General features: G+C 33.9%; 1 long non-coding RNA gene across 1 annotated transcript in view; it reads right to left on the minus strand.

Moving 5' to 3' along the window:
* LOC103102853 (uncharacterized) overlaps positions 1 to 18120 on the minus strand; it is a 97475-nt gene that overhangs the window by 32447 nt on the left and 46908 nt on the right. The window contains exon 3 of the long non-coding RNA XR_461220.2: positions 896 to 949. This is a non-coding gene — a long non-coding RNA (uncharacterized LOC103102853). The remainder of the gene's footprint in view (positions 1 to 895; positions 950 to 18120) is intronic.

Genomic DNA, 18120 nt, shown 5'->3' on the forward strand with positions numbered 1-18120 from the left:
GCCAATAGACTTCCTTCCCTACTCTACAAACTGGGATCAAACAACAGAGAGAATTGCTGTATTAAAACAGCAAAAAACCCCAAAAAACTTCTAAAATACTTCATCCTTTCAAACCATTGTTCCTTTTTTTCAACTTGAGAACTAATTTGTTAATAACAATAATAATAATTAGTGTTTATGAAACAATTTCAGCTTTACAATGTGCTTTATATATATGTATATGCATATATATATATTATCCCATTTGATCTTCTCAATAATCCTGGGAGGTAGATGCTATTATTACCTAAACTTATAGGTGAGACAACTGAGGCAAAGAAAGATTAAATGACTTGTTCTGGGTCACACAGCCAGTAGGTATCTTAGGCAGGATTAGAATTCTATTCTTCCTGTTTCAGGACCAGCATTCTTTCTGCTAGTCAGAAAGAACATGACTTGTGTGTATATATATACATATATATACGCATATATATTTAGTACAATAGCATCAAACTCAAATAGAAATGGAGGCCATCAAATGAGATATGAGGATTCTGATTAGCTGTCTATTGACTGAGAAAAACACATATTATTATCATCTATTTTTATCACACATTTGTTAAATATTTCCTAGTTACATTTTAATCTGATTGGATTGTACTTTGCAGTGTCAGGGGCCATTTGTGGCCTGTGGTTTGCCTCTTTAACCTCTCTTGTATAACAGATAGACAACTGGTTTTGCTTCAAATGGTATCTTTGACAGATATTGGCTGTATGGTCCTGGGTATGTCATTTCTCAGAGTTCCAGATTACTGTTGAAGAATATAGGTTATAGATTGGATAGTATTATATTGGAAGAAGGAGCTTCTTATTCAAAGTCAGATAATGTGGGTTTAGACCCATCACTACCACTTACTTTTTGGAGTTGGTCTTCTAATTTCATCATCAGATTGTACCTCAGTTTCTTTCTCTGTAAAATAAGAAGTTTGGTTTTTATCATACTTAAGTAAATTCTGAATATGTCTCAGATATCACCTAAACTGACTGATCTTTTTAAAAAATCCTTTCTCTAAAACACCCAAACAGTGGGATATCGAATCTTTGCTTGAAGACCTTTTAGGAGGGAGAAACCTCCCCAAATAGTCTATTTCCCTTGTGGACACCTGAAATCATTAAGGAGATAGTTTTGTGCTATTATTTATTTTTTATCCTGATCTCAATCTAAATCTACCACTATCAGTGTAGGCTCCAAATTCTGTTTTCCAAGGATAAGCAGAATGAGTTTAAACATGCTTCCACTTGACATGATGCTCTTCTCCAGATTTAAAAATGTGTTCCTTTACTATAATTCACCTGCCACAGTCTGTTTATTAATTTCTTTTTGAGGCATCTTTCTTTCTTAACATTGGAGATTTTTGTTTTTCTTACTCTCATGAGAAATGGAATGGAATACCCTTGATAAAGAGATAGACATGAGGTCAGAAAAACCTGTGTCAGATCCTTAAATCAATCAAGAAGCATTTATTAAGTGCCAACAGGCCTTACTGATAAAATGTCATAAATGAAGCTCTTTGGCTTAAAAAGTTGAATTATACAAGTAAGTCTTTAAGATCCAAATTATAAAGCCTGCTGATGTTCTTCATCCACAAAAGTGATTTCCATACTGGGAATTCTCTATATCTATGAATTAAAAGATCCAGACATCTTTCCTTTCCACCTTTTCCTTCTACAGCCTCCTAAAAAAGTTATGCTATTATTAGCACCTTAGAACTGACAAATTTAAATCCAAATAAATCTTCTCCAGGGTAAGTAGGGAAACATATGTATCCCACACAGCTAGAACAACTTCTTTAAAAAGGCTTTTATATAATTGCTATTACAACTAAAATATGTGAACCATAGAACTCTTCACCTTCCATCCTAAATGGGCATTTTAAAATATCATTATTCCAGGGTTCTGGGAAATTTCACAGACAACCAAGTGCATATTTAGCCATATGTTTCTCCCATTCTCTTTGTGCTCCACATCATTGTGGCCAATATACAAATGAGTCATTCTTTCATTTCAGTGGCAATGAAGTGTTCTAAGTTTTAGATATGATATGTATTCATATTCATTCAGGCCTTCATTTTATTTTCCACTGTTCGTGCTCAGATCTCCAAGATTACTAGAACTATAATTGTGATTGTGCTTCAAAAGATAAATTGTAGGATGCACTGAGTAAAGTTGGAATGACAGATCTCTAGCTTTTAAAAATTTTAAATGTCTTCCCTATTATCTATTTTCTTGAAACCACAATGTAGCCTTATATGATTAATTTACATTTATAGACTTTTCTTTTTCTCCTGCTAAATGTCATTCATACTGTGAGGTAAGCATTATTCACCACAAGAAGAAGAATGGAAGAGGAAAGACAAAATTTACACTCCTACTAGCTTCTTAACTGCATGAGCAACTTGATCTCAACAAGACAAAGCTGGGGACAGTGAGGCATAGAAACTGACTTCAAGTATTTCATATGGAAGAAAAATGTTAATTTAACAGTTTGATGTCAAAGCACAGAACCAGGGGTAATGAGCAGACATTGCAAAAAGGAAAATATAACTGTGATTTTAGGAGGAAAAAAAACATTCTAAAATTCAAGGTATCTAAAAGTAGTAGAGATTGATGACCTGGGTCATGGGGATATGACTGGGGTTATAGACTCTAAATGATCACCCTAGTGAAAATATCAATAATATGGAAATAGGTCTTGACCAATGATCCATGTAAAACCCAGTGGAATTATGCATTGGCTATGGGAGTGGGTGGGGAGAGGGGAGGAAAAGAATATGATTTTTCTAATCTTTGAAAAATACTCTAAATTAATTAACTAAATAAAATAAAATTAATAAATAAATAAAGATAAAATAAGGATAAAAATAAAAGTAGCTGGAATGAGTTGCTTCTTAGTCAATAAACATTTATTAAGGACCTATTATGTTTCAGAAACTACAACAAATGCTAGAATTGTAAGGAAAGGCAAAAGATTTCCCCTTTTCTTATGGAGGTCACAATCTAATGGAGGAGATAAAATAAAAATAACTTCATGAAAACAAGCTAAAGATGGGAAACACTGGCGATAATTAGCAAAGGACAAGAATTAGCAGTAAGAAGGATCAGTATAGATTGCCTATAGAAAAGGGACTTTTAGCTCTTACTTGAAAGAAGTCAGGGAAGCTATAAGGAATAGATAAGGAAACAGATCATAGGCAAGGGGAAATATCAATGAAAATACTTGGAGTGTGGAGATAGAGTGGAATATCTTGTTCTAGTAAAAGCAAAGTCAGTGTTACTGAACTCATATATGTGATGAGATTTTGGTTTTGGGGGGGAAGAAGTAGTTCTAAGGAATATAAATTGTAAGAAGACAGAAAAGGAAGGAGGTGACAAGTTTTGAAGGGCTTTATAAATGAAATAGAATTTTATATTTTATTCTAGAATTTTTAAGATCATGCTTATGAATTAGTATCACAATGGCAGCTAGACTGGAGTGAAGAGAATTTGAAGTCATGGGACCAATCAGTAGACTATTACAATAATCATGATATGATGTAGTTAGAACCTGTACTATGGTGGTGGCAATGTCCAAGTAAAGAAGGGAACAATTAAAGAGTATTTTATTAAGGAAGAAACAAGATGACTTGCCAAGACTCAGAATGTGGGAATTAAAAGAGTATGTAGCTCTAGATGACACCTAGATCATGATGAGTCTGGGGGACTGGGAGGATAGGGGTGCCTTAAACAGCAAGAGGAAATTTGAGAAGTGGAGAGAGTTTGGCACAAAAAGATAAAGAGTTCAATTTAGAAAATGTTTTATTTCAAATGTCTCTATGACATTCAGTTTGAGATGTCTAATAAGGGGTCTATTTGCATGAAATGTTTGTATAGACTATATGTTCATATATATTCTTCTATAGAAGTCATTCTTGATTTTTCTACTGATCTAGAAATTTCTCTGAAAATTCATGTTCTAGTAAGCTTTCATTAAATGATCCCATCTTTAACAGATTGATGATGTCATGTCTGTTGGATTATTTTATATTTTTTCTCAATTAATTGTAAAGCAAAAATTTTAACATTCTTTTTTTAAGTTTCAATTTTTAAATTGTCTCCCTGACTCCTTCCCATTTCTACTCTTTGAGAAGGTAATTTGATATCTATTATACAAGCTCAATCATACAATACATTTTCATATTAGCTATGTTGTAAAAGAAAAACACAGATAAAAAAATTCAAGAAAGTTTTTTAAAGTATATTTTAATCTGAATTCAGATATATCTTTAATGTTGAGTGAGATTAAGTAAGCCCAATATTTTACTAGCCACTTTCAAAAACTGGTTTCAAAAATTGCTGCCTGGGAGAGAATCAATTGAGCCCCTATATCCTTGCCTCAAGAAATATAGATAATAAATAGCAGAGAATATAGGTCAAATCTTCATAAAAATCCATAATGAACCAACAGAAGGGAAGAAATTGATTACTAGAGTTCATTAAAAAGATAAAATAAAATTCTTGGATATTCAGAACTTGCCATGATTCATTCATTCATTCAACAAATATATATTGAATAGCTCTTCTGTGCAAGATATTCTGTTAAGCTCTCCAGTTATACAATAATGAATATGATAGGATCTATAATGGAGGAAAATCACAATTCAGCTTAATTTTAGTTCACTAATAATCCTATTATAGGGTAAATTGCTACTTGCTAAGAGAAACATACACATTATATAATATAACATATGATATTATATAATGTGTGTTTGTGTTTGAGTTTGTGTTTGTGTGTATATACCATAAGGGTTTAGAAGATGTTTCTTTTGATCAGAGTTGATCCAGCCATAGCACTGCTGGGTTTGTACCCCAAAAAGATAATAAGGAAAAAAATGTACAAGAATATTCATAGCAGCCCTCTTTGTGGTGGCCAAAAATTGGAAAATGAGGGGATGGCCTTCAGTTGGAGAATGATTAAACAAATCGTGGTATATGTTGGTGATGGAATACTGCTCAAAGGAATAATAAAGTGGAGGAATTCCATGGAGACTGGAACAACCTCCAGGAAGTGATTCAGAGCAAAAGGAGCAGAACCAGGAAAATATTGTACACAGAGACTGACACACTGTGGTACAATCAAACATAATGGACTTCTCCATTAGTGTCAATGCAATGTCCCTGAACAATCTGCAGGGATATAGGAGAAAAAACACTATCCACAAGCATCTTGACAAATTCCTTAATGTCTTTGGGATAAAAAAAATGACCCTTTTAATTTGGAATTTATAGCATTTCTTATTCTAGTTCCATTTGAAGTTTCTATAGATAATTCATTACAAGTAAACTCACCTAGATATTGTTCCCTATAATGGAATTTCATCTCCTGCTATCAAACCTTTATCAAGGCTGTTCCCAGTGCAAACTAGAAAGTAACTCCTTTGAATCATAGATTCTTAAAATCCCCAGTTTCTTTCAATACTTGATTCAGAAATGTCCTTTAAAGTATGTAAATTAAATTCAATATGATATTTGGAGAGAAACAATCATAACTGTAAAATGACACGAGTTGAGAATTTCATGAACATGATATGATTGGCATTATCAGTGATCATCAATTGTATTCCAACTAATCCCATGACATGACATTAAATATAGCTTTTATGAATTATGAAATTTATTATGAATTATAATTATTATTAAATTAAATTCATGTAAAGTAATATATGGTCTCTACCCCACCCTCACTCTCCAAACACACCACTACCACCTATACACAATTTTATTGTACTCTCTATTTCCAATGTAGTCTCCCATTACTTCAGTAAAGTGATTTGGAGTATAATCTAAGCTCTATTACATTCTAGTTTTTAGTACTTCACTATTCATACCATCTCTCTTGGTTTCATTTTAATCATCTATTAAATGAGACAGAAAGTCTCTAACATCTCTTCAACTGAAAATCTTGTCTTCCACTCAATATGTTTTTTTATCAGAGGTTTTAGATATATGGACTGCTGGCAATATGCAGCCTATAACACTCCCGAGTGCCTTGAGAATCAGGTTAAAATGTAAATCTAAAATATTTAAGAAAATAGCATAAATACAAAAAAACATAAATAATATGAATGTGTAGCTTTTAAGACAATATTTGTTCACAGAAATCCTTATGAATGTTTAGTGGCATCTATTTCTATTTTATTTTGGCACCATTGCACCATTGATCTTTATTGCAGTCAAACTTTTCAATTTTCTATACCCATTGTCATTCATAATTTGTGTTTTAAGTTAAACTGCAACTTTCCCAAGAAGTCTATCCTGAATCCTCTGGTTGATCATCTCCCTTTTGCCTTCAGATCCATGTTTGTTTTGCGTATCTCTAGAAAATTAAGTATTACTGAGCATAAATTAATAAATTAAGCCATGGACAAGAATTTGGCAAGGGTCTACATTATATCAAACATTGGGTTAGGAATGGTGTATGCATCTGTGTTGAGGGGGGGAGGTAGTTATCCATCATAATAGTCTCTTCCCTCAAGGAACTTACAATCTACTGAGGGTAGGGAATTATGACCATATCTGGGCTTATAATTAAAAAGAAAACAGATAAAAAAGTATTTGGGAGAAAAGAATGAGCATCATCTTTAACTAAGGGATCTTATCCCCCTAATAAACTCTGGGATCCCATAGAAAGATGTCTTGTTTCTCCCTAAGCAGTATTGTAGTGGTTGGAGAGCCAGCCATGGAGCCAACAATACCTGATTTCATTTTTTCTCTCTTACACGTGTTGTTTGTATGACTAGACATGGCATTATACTCTCAGTTGTCAAAGAAACTAAGAATGTAAGTTGCAGAAAGGTAATGATCTGCATTATTAGAAGGAATTTAACAATTTAACAATTTAAGAATAATTGGACTACCAGAAGACCAAGACAAAAGAAAAAGCCTGGACATAATACGATAGGAAATTATCCAGGAAAACTGTCCCAAGATCCTAGAACAAGAGGGGAAAGTGGAGATTGAAAGAATCCACAGATCACCCCCTGTATTTAATCCCCAACTGACAATACCAAGAAATGTTAGAGCCAAATTCAAAAACAATCAGATAAATGAACAGATATTACAAGCTGCCAAGAAGAAACCATTCAGATACCATGGAGACACGGTGAGGTAACACAGGATCTGGCTGCATCCACATTGAAGGACTGAAAGGCATGCAATATGATATTCTGGAAAGCAAGGGAACTAGGTCTACAACAAAGAATAAAATACCCATCAAAACTAACTATATTCTTACAGGGGAAAGTATGGTCATTCAACACAACAGAAGAGTTCCAAGCATTCATAAATAAAAGACCAGACCCTGAACAGAAAATTTGATGTCCAACCACAGAACTCAAGAGAATTATCAAAAGGTAATTTAAAAAAAGGGGGAAAAACAACAAAAACAAAAATTTTTTAAGAGACTCAATAAGTTAAAATGATATGTATCCCTATAAGAAAAGAGGTCATTGGTAACTCTTAAAAATTGTTGCTATCACCTGAGCAGCTAGAAGAATTACACTCAGAGGGAACAGTGACAAACTGTATAAGATGAAAGGATAAGACATAAATAAGTATATAGATATATGCATGCATAAATGCATATACATGTGTATGTATGTATATATATATATACATGACTAGAGCTAAAAAAGAAAAGAGGTTATGACTAAAAGAAATGGGAAAAGAAACAAATGGGGGTAAATTTATATGTCACAAAGAAGCTCATGGTGGGAGAGGGGAGAATATCGATACACTGGAAGAGTAAAGAGGTGGGAGATAGGAAATACTCAACTCTTACATACTTTGAAACTGACCCAAAGAGGGAAGAACAATCCAATCCATTGGGGAAGAGAATAGATTTGTGCCCTATAGGGGAGTAGAAGGGTAAAAAATGGACTGGTGGGGAGGGAAGCAGTATAAGGGAGGGAGAATTTGGGGGAAATTTTAAAAGGACTACAGGGGAAAATAAGGGAGGGAATAAGAAGGGATGGGGGTAGAAAGGGAAGTAAAATAAGGGGGGGAATTGGAGGGGACTGACTAGAAACAAACATTGGTATAGAAGGAAATAGTGAAAGAAGAAAAGGCAGGACCAGGATTAGAAATCAAAATGCTGGGAAACACACAGTTGGTAATCATAACTCTGAATGTGAATGGAATGAACTCACCCATAAAACGCAAACAAATAGCAGAGTGGAGTAGAATCCAAAACCCTGCCATATGCTGTCTACAAGAAACACACATGAGGAAGGTAGATACTCATAGGGTGAAAGTAAGAGGACGGAGCCAAACCTATTGGGCATCAAATGATAAAAAGGAGGCAGAAGTAGTAATCATGATATTGGACAAAGCCAAAGTAAAAATAAATCTAGTTAAAAGAGATAGGGAAGGTAATTACATCCTGATAAAAGGCAGTATAGACAATGAGGAAATATCTGTACTCAATATGTATACACCAAATGGCAGAGCATTCAAATTTTTAAAGGAGAAACTAGAGGAGCTCAAGGATGAAATAGATAGAAAAACTATACTAGTGGGGGATCTGAACCTTCCCCTATCCGAACTAGATAAATCAAATCAAAAAATAAATAAGAAAGAGGTGAGAGAAGCAAATGAAATTTTAGAAAAACTAGAGTTAGTAGACATATGGAGAAAAATAAATAGGGACAAAAAGGAATACACCTTCTTTTCAGCAGTACATGGTACATTCACAAAAATTGACCATGTACTAGGGCACAAAATCACTGCAAACAAGTGCAAAAGGGCAGAAATAATAAATGCAACCTTTTCAGACCACAATGCAATGAAAATAATAATTAGTAAGGGTACATGAAGAGAAAAATAAAAAAATTAATTGGAAATTAAACTATATTATTCTCCAAAACCAGCTAGTTAAAGAATAAATTGTAGAAACAATTAATAACTTCATTGAAGAAAATGACAATGGTGAGACATCTTTTCAAAACCTATGGGATGCAGCCAAAACAGTAGTCAGGGGGAAATTTATATCCTTGAGTTCATATAAAAACAAATTAAGAAGGGCAGAGGTCAATGAATTGGGCATGCAAATTAAAAAACTAGAGAGTGAACAAATTAAAAACCCTCAGATGAAGACTAAATTAGAGGTCCTAAAAATCAGGAATTAATAAAATTGAAAGTCAAAGAACTATTGATTTAATAAATAAGCCTAGAAGCTGGTACTTTGAAAAAACAAATAAAATTGACAAAGTACTAGTCAGTATAATTAAAAAAAAAGAAAAAAAAACAAATTGACAAGTATCCAAGATGAAAAGGGAGACCTCACCTCTAATAAAGAGGAAATCAAGGCAATCATTAAAAACTACTGGGCCCAATTATATGGCAAAAAATATGGCAATCTAAGTGATATGGATGAATACTTACAAAAATATAAATTGCCTAGGCCAAAAGAAGAAATAAATTACCTAAACAACCGCATATCAGAAAAAGAAATTGAACAAGCCATCAAAGAACTCCCTAAGAAAAAATCCCCAGGTCCATACAGATTCACAAATGAATTCTATCAAACATTCAAAGAACAGCTAACCCCAATACTATACAAACTATTTGACAGAATAAGCCAAGAAGGGGTTCTACCAAATTCTTTTTATGGCGCAAACATGGTACTGATCCCAAAGCCAGGCAGGTTAAAAACAGAGAAAGAAAACTATAGGCCAATCTCCCTAATGAATATAGATGCAAAAATCTTAAATAAGATACTAGCAAAAAGACTCCAGCAAGTCATCACAAGGGTTATCCACTACGATCAGGTAGGATTCATAACAGGAATGCAAGGATGGTTCACTATTAGGAAAACCATCCACATTATTGACCATATAAACAAGCAAACCGACAAAAATCACATGATTATCTCAATAGATGCAGAAAAAGCCTTTGACAAAATACAATACCAATTCCTAGTAAAAACACTAGAAAGTATAGGAATAGAAGGGCCTTTCCTAAAAATAATAAACAGGATATATCTAACACCATCAGCAAACATCATCTGCAATGGGGATAAACTAGATGCATTCCCATTAAGATCAGGAGTGAAACAAGGATGCCTATTATCACCTCTACTATTTGACATTGTACTAGAAACACTAGCAGTAGCAATTAGAGAAGAAAAAGAAATTGAAGGTATTAAAATTGGCAATGAGGAGACCAAGCTGTCACTCTTAGCGGATTATATGATGATTTACTTAAAGAATCCTAGGGAATCAACCAAAAAGCTAATTGAAATAATCAACAACTTTAGCAAAGTCACAGGATACAAAATAAACCCACATAAGTCATCAGCATTTCTATATATCTCCAACCCAGTTGAGCAGCAAGAATTAGAAAGAGAAATTCCATTTAAAGTCACCCGAGACAACATAAAATACTTAGGAATCTATCTGCCAAGACAAACACAGGAACTATATGAACACAACTACAAAACACTCTCCACACAATTAAAACTAGATCTAAACAATTGGAAAAACATTGATTGCTCATGGATGGGACAAGCTAACATAATAAAAATGACCATCCTACCCAAACTTATATATCTATTTAGTGCCATACCCATTGAACTACCAAAAAACTATTTTACTGAATTAGAGAAAATGATTACAAATTTCATTTGGAAGAATAAAGGATCAAGGATATCCAGGGAAATAATGAAAAAAAAATACAAAGGAAGGTGGCCTTGCAGTCCCAGATCTCAAACTATATTACAAAGCAGCGGTCATCAAAATAATTTGGTACTGGCTAAGAGACAGAAAGGATCAGTGGAATAGACTTGGGGTAAATGACCTCAGCAAGACAGTCTTTGACAAACCGAAAGACCCCAGCTTTTAGGACAAAAATCCAGTATTTGATAAAAACTGCTGGGAAAATTGGAAGACAGTGTGGGAAAGATTAGGTTTGGATCAACACCTCACACCCTACACCAAGATAAACTCAGAATGGGCGAATGACTTGAACATAAAGAAGGAAACTATAAGAAAATTAGGTGAACACAGAATAGTATACATGTCAGACCTTTGGGAAGGGAAAGATTTTAAAACCAAGCAAGACTTAGAAAGAGTCACAAAATACAAAATAAATAATTTTGACTACATCAAATTAAAAAGTTTTTGTACAAACCAAACCAATGTAAATAAAATTAGAAGGAAAACAACAAATTGGGAAATGATCTTCATAACAAAAACCTCTGACAAAGGTCTAATTACTCAAATCTATAAAGAGCTAAGCCAGTTGTACACAAAATCAAGCCATTCTCCAATTGAAAAATGGGCAAAGGACATGAATAGGCAGTTTTCAGTTAAAGAAATTAAGACTATTAATAAGCACATGAAAAAGTGTTCTAGATCTCTTATAATCAGAGATGCAAATCAAAACAACTCTGAGGTATCACCTCACACCTAGCAGATTGTTCAACATGACAGCAAAGGAAAGTAATGAATGCTGGAGGGGGATATGGCAAAGTAGGGACATTAATGCATTGCTGGTGGAGTTGTGAATTGATCCAACCATTCTAGAGGGCAATTTGGAACTATGCCCTAAGGGCGATAAAAGACTTTCTGCCCTTTGATCCAGCCATAGCACTGCTGGGTTTGTACCCCAAAGAGATAATAAGGAAAAAGACTTGTACAAGAATATTCATAGCTGCACTCTTTGTGGTGGCAAAAAATTGGAAAATGAGGGGATACCCTTCAATTGGGGAATGGCTGAATTGTGTTATATATTGGTGATGGAATACTATTGTGCTAAAAGGAATAATAAAGTGGAGGAATTCCATGGAGACTGGAACAAGCTCCAGGAAGTGATGCAGAGTGAGAGGAGCAGAACCAGGAGAACATTGTACACAGAAACTGACACATTGTGGTACAAGAGAATGTAATGGACTTCATCTGTAATGGCTTTACAATGTCCCTGAACAACCTGCAGTGATGTACCAGGAAAAAAAAAACTATCCTCAAGCAGAGGACAAACTGAGGGAGTAAAAACACCAAGGAAAAGCAACTGCCTGACTACAGAGGTTGAGGGGACATGATGGAGGAGAGACACTAAATGAGCACTCTAATACAAATACCAACAACAAGGAAATGGGTTCAGAGCAAGGACACATGTGATACCCAGACAAATCATGCCTCGGCTAGGAAAGGGGTGGCAGGGGTTTGGGGGGGGAGGAGAAAAGAAAAGGATCTGTTTCTAATGAACAATGTATGAAAATGACCAAATAAAATAATGTTTTAAAAACTAAAATAAATAAATAAATATTAAAAAAAAAAGAAAGGCAATTTGAAACTATACCCAAAGGGTGCTAAAAGACTGTCTGCCCTTTGATCTAGCTATAACACTGCTGAGTTTGTACCCTAAAGAGATAATAAGGAAAAAGACCTGTACAAAAATATTTTTAGCTGTGGTTTTTGTGATGGCAAAAAAAAAAATTGGAAAATGAGGGGATGCCCTTCAATTAGAGAATGGCTGAAAAAATTGTGGTATATGTTGCTGATGAAATACTATTGTGCTCAAAGGAATAATGAACTGGAGGAACTCCATGTGAACTGGAACAACCTCCAAGAAGTGATGCAGAGTGAAAGGAACAGAACCAGGAGAACATTGTACACAGAGTCTGATACACTGTGGCACAATCAAAGGTAATGTACTAACAGCAATGCAGTGATCCAGGACAATTCTGAGGGACTTAGGAGAAAAAAAACACTATCCATATCTGGAGAAAGAACTGTGGGAGTAGAAACACAGAAGAAAGACATTTCCTTGATCACATGGTTCAACGAGAACATGACTGGGGATGTAGACTCTAAACAATCACTGTATTGCAAATAATAATTTGGAAATAGTTCTTGATCAATGACAACATGTAAAACCCAGTGAAATTGTTCATTGGCTACAGGAGGGGGGAGAGAGGAGGTGAGGGAAAGAACATGAATCAAGTAACCATGAAAAAATAGTCTAAATCAATTCAATTAAGTTAATTAATTTAATTTTAAAAAAGAAGGAATTTCTTTTTTCTTTTATTCCCTATGAAAGATGTCATGTACATGGCACAAGGAATAAAGGAATAAGTCTGGAAAACTTGAGGTAAAACCCACCGGTCACTTACTAGTTGTAACACTCTGGACAAGACATAATTACTATCTGCCTCAGTTGCCTCAATAAAATGGTGATACTAATGATACCTTCCAGGGTTATCTATCATAACAATAAAATGAAATAATATTTATAAATCACTTTGTTGGGAAAATGAAAAATTCTTAGAAACTGGATCCTGGGTAAGAAAACCCATTTATTAATCAGGGTATCATTAACCAATAAATTAATTTTGTGACAGAATCTCCTGGTTACAAAAAACAAAATTTTTCAGCATCTGGAATTCTTAAAATCAATTTTGGAAGTTCATTAGTCATCCCTCCCCCAAATTTTCCTAATTAGTGTATATATAATGAGAAAGTAAGTTTAATAATTTTTCAATGCACCTTTTTAAGATTGATTTTTTTTTTGTTTATCCCAATAGGGAAACCAACTACATTGCTATGTTGTCTACAGACATACTTGGCTTAAACTAATTCTTGTTCACTAGAAAAGATGGGCTCATATTCTCAATGATCCTGATTTTAGAAGGTGATCTGAAATAGGGAGCATACCTTGGATTAGAAGACTGAATGAATGAGGAAAGAGGTTTGAAAAAGACTCAGTCTCAATTAGAAAATTATATAACATATCATTTAGAAAAAGAAATGATACATTTGAAATAATCTTCTCAAATACAATATCTGGCACATAGTAAGCACTTAATGTAGCCAAATTTCTTTCTTCTTTCTTTTCTTCCCTCTATCACTTATATCCCACATCTGGTCCTCTCCCTATTCTGTCTCCTCCAGGATCTAAAAACATTTTGCATATAGTATCTGATTAGTAACTGTTTTTTTTAAATTAATGAATAATAGCAAATTTTTGTTGATGATTTCCAATAAATGTCATTGTAAGACATTGTCTTTTGGGCTTTCTATGAAATTAAAAATATGTGCAAAAATGTTCCCAAGATGCCAATTATTTTTATTAATTAAATACAGGCAGACTTATACAAATCAGCTAAAATTACATCACATAATATATGAGAATACCACATACAATATACTATAACATAACTGCAGTTCTCAGTCACACAAGGTGAGAATCCAAAAATGATTATTCATCTTGCTGAGTCTCAATGACACTTTGAACAGCTCAGCAGTCACTTCTAGGTCCAAAACTTGAAGGTCATAGATTCTGTAACTCAATGTGCCAAGGTCAACTCAGGATTTAACAATAGCCCTAGGAGACTCCAGACCATGTAGATTTGCTTTTTTCCCTGAGAGAGAAACCAGCAAGACTTTTACATTTGATTACACTCCTTGATGAATACATGAATCAACCAATTTACACAACATGATGGAAATGGGGGATGGGATGGAGGGAGAGGAAGAAGTTAGTAAATAATAGTATATATTATCCCATTTGGGCATTATCTGGGAGTTAGTAGCAAGGCACTAGAGAGAATCAGCATATAAGAAGAGAAAATATGAAAAGTCACTATAAGACCAGTTGCTTATCCAACAGATGGAACACCACAGTGAGTTGTCAGCCACCTGAACTGTCATGTATGACCTATGGTCATAGTAAACAAAGAACCTTGGGGATGGAGGCAGAAAGTGACTTTAGAAGGACACTTCATGATTTCATGATCTAGTTTTTGGTAGGTGGAGTCTAATATATGAAGGTTTATAAGCACATGATCAAAGGACAAAATAAAGACTAAATACTGGTTCTCTCCCACCCCTTTCTGGAAATTTAAGAACAAAGTATTCCAAAAATCTAAAACATGACACAGAGACTTGCTGGTTACCTTCTCTCTCTTCTATGGATATTTTTTTAAAGCACAACAAAAATCACTTTCATTTCTGCCTGGTGTCATCTGGTGACCATTGTGCTAAAGTACCAAGTTTTTCCTTTGTTTCTAGGACTCCCTGGGGCTCAACAACAGGTATTAAAGGTTGTTCTAGAAAGGACCTGGACTGATGCTATAAATTGCTGGGTGCTTCTTCACTCTACAGAATGTGTTTCTAGCCCAGGATCTTAGGGAAGAAATGTCACTAAGCATCTGGACATAGAGATACGTTTGTTTACTTCGAACAGAGTTTTTGTAACTAACCTACACAAAGGAAAAATAAATGAAATGTCATGGGTTTTATTATTGATAAACTCAAAGGTTAAATGATTTGCTCACCTGTGTGAACAGTATGGGATGGATATGATTCTTTTACAAAGACAATAATGCCCAGAGTGCATCAGATATGAAAAGGGGAAGGAGGAGAGAGCTATTATGTGGACAGGCCAAAGAATCAAGTTATCCTTCCTGGTTCTAGTAAGCTATAAACACAGAGATGATATACTTACATAAATACACACACATTTGTATATCTACACTTGCAAATGTGTGTGTGTGTGGCTAAGTGGCATAGTGGATAAAGCACTGGGCTTAGAATCAAAGACTCATCTTCATGAATCCAAAACTGGCCTCAAACACTTATTAACTGAACTTTGAACAAGTCATTTAACATTTTTTGCCTCAGTTTCTTATCTATAAAATGAGCTTGTGAAAGAAATGCCAAACCACTCTAATATCTTTGCCAAGAAAACCCCAAATGGAATCATGGACAGTTGGATGTGACAGAAAAACATTTGAAGAAGAAGAACAACATATATAAGTGTATATCTATATCTATGTACAAAATATCTTTGTTTAAATAAATTTGTGTATATATTTATAAAATATATGTGTATGTGTTGCATTATCATTTTGAAAAAAGTCATCCATAACTTGTTTTTATATTTATAATAGTAATTTTAAGTTAGCTTCAAGAAAATATAAGCTCCTCTGAAAGTGCGTTGACATGGAGGACTCTGAATGAGGAATGAGGAAATGTGGTTCAAGAGTATGAGTCTATGAGTATGGGACCTTTATTACTTGGATGACTATAAAACAGTCACTCAATAAACTTGAGTTTCAGTTCTCTTTTTTGTATAATGAGAATAATGAGAATCACAGAATTAAAAGACACATCAACAGCCAGAAGAGCTAATATTTACATGGTGCTTCAAGGCTTGCCAAGAACTATAAATTATCTGTTGCATTTACATCTATTATCTATTATATTTGAGTCTCATGACTCAAAGGCCTATGCATTTGTTTTTATCTTTATTTTGCAAATGAGGGAAATGATTCTGCCAGAGCGGTTAAATACTTGTCCAAATTAATGAAGTTAGTGTCTATAGTAGGATGAGGACTCAAGTTGTCCCAACTCAAGTTTTAAGCCCTCTATCCACTAGGTCAGTTAGCTGCTACAAATTCTATAACAACCACAACAACAGCTTTAAAAGGAATGCTCATTATTATATACTTAACAGGAGAGAATTTATTTAGCCCCTGTTTAGGGATTTCCAATAATAAGGAATTCACTAACTCTTGAAATAGTATATTATGTTTATGGAGGGTTTAATTTATTACAAAGTCCAGATTTCAATTTTAAATAGCTATTTAAAAATTTTAATAATAACTAGTATTTATAGAACACTTTGTGTTCTGCAAAGCAATTGCAAATATATCATTTGTTCTTTATAAGAACCTTGAAGGTAGATGTTATTATTCTCCACGTTTTTTAGATGAGGAAACTCATAGGTGATTTGGTCAGGGTCATGCAACTAGTAAGTTTCTGAATCACAATTTGAACTCGGATCTTTATGAAAATCGGTTCAGAAACCTATCTTTCATTCCATCTAGTTGCTGTTTCTTCTTCAAACAAAAGTTTAACTTTTCTAATATCTGACACACAAAGTAACTCTTAAGCTTTTTGTTACATTTTTTCATGCATGAAAGAGCATTTAAAACTCTAAAATTCTATGTCAACATGAGCTACTGTATTATATACAAGGTCCAGTAGGTAGAAGAGTTGGCCTGGAATTGGTAAAACCTCAGCAAATCTGACTTCAAACACTTAATAGCTATATGACTTAACAACATAACAGGGATAACAATAGCACTTATCTCCTAGGATGGCTGTGAAAATTAAAAAAAAAAATCGTAAATCACTTAACAAAATGACTAGCATATAATGGGTTATTAATGTTTCTTTCCTTCTCCCTTTCCTTCTTCTCTTTGCTCCTTGTCTTCCTTCATTCCTTCCTTCCTTCCCTTCTTTCCTTCTCAGAGTAAATAAATCATTTTATATTCATTATAATTGATGGAATCATAGAACTTCTGATTTTAGAATAATCTATCTTAGAAACTTCTAACCCAAACTCTTCCTTGTAAGGTGAGGAAACTGAGTTTCAGAGAAAATAAATTTGTTGCCTAGCATTACATAGGTCATCAATAACCAAATAGAGATTAGAACCTTGGTCCTTAGGTTCATAATTAAATGTTCCTTTGAAAAGTATGGTTCTGCTATTCCCATGATCTTTTAATCATTTAAATTACTTATATGATGTTAACTTTTCATTTTAAAATGTCAATGTCTAAGGAAATTACAGTTATAGTATTTGTATGTATGCTAGAAAAAATACTTGGAACAAGTTGGTGGCTTGGCAAAGGAAAGAGCATTTCACAACTTTTTATACCTATCATTTATACCTCTTATACACCTTGCAAAATGGCTATAAACTGCAAAATTGTCAGCAGTGAAAAGCTATAAAACTATATGGATAGGTCACTGCTAAAGCAGTATTTTTGTTGTCTCTTAAATGAATGGGCCTGCATCATGAATGCACTGTAGCATTTTCTATTTGGAGAATGGAAACAAGGAAATAAGCTTTTTCATGAGCCTTACCTTTTTAATGTTAGACAAAAAACAGTGAAAAAATGTGAGTCCATAGAATGTTTTGTATATGAGAAGAAGTTCCTGCTGGACAGCCAGTCATGAGCTTTGAGATATTTTTCTGGGAGCAGCAAACATTTATACATATCCATTCATGTTCTCACATTCAGTCCATTGTTAAAA

Source organism: Monodelphis domestica, chromosome 2 (assembly GCF_027887165.1).
Source record: "Monodelphis domestica isolate mMonDom1 chromosome 2, mMonDom1.pri, whole genome shotgun sequence".
Lineage (NCBI taxonomy): Eukaryota > Metazoa > Chordata > Mammalia > Didelphimorphia > Didelphidae > Monodelphis > Monodelphis domestica.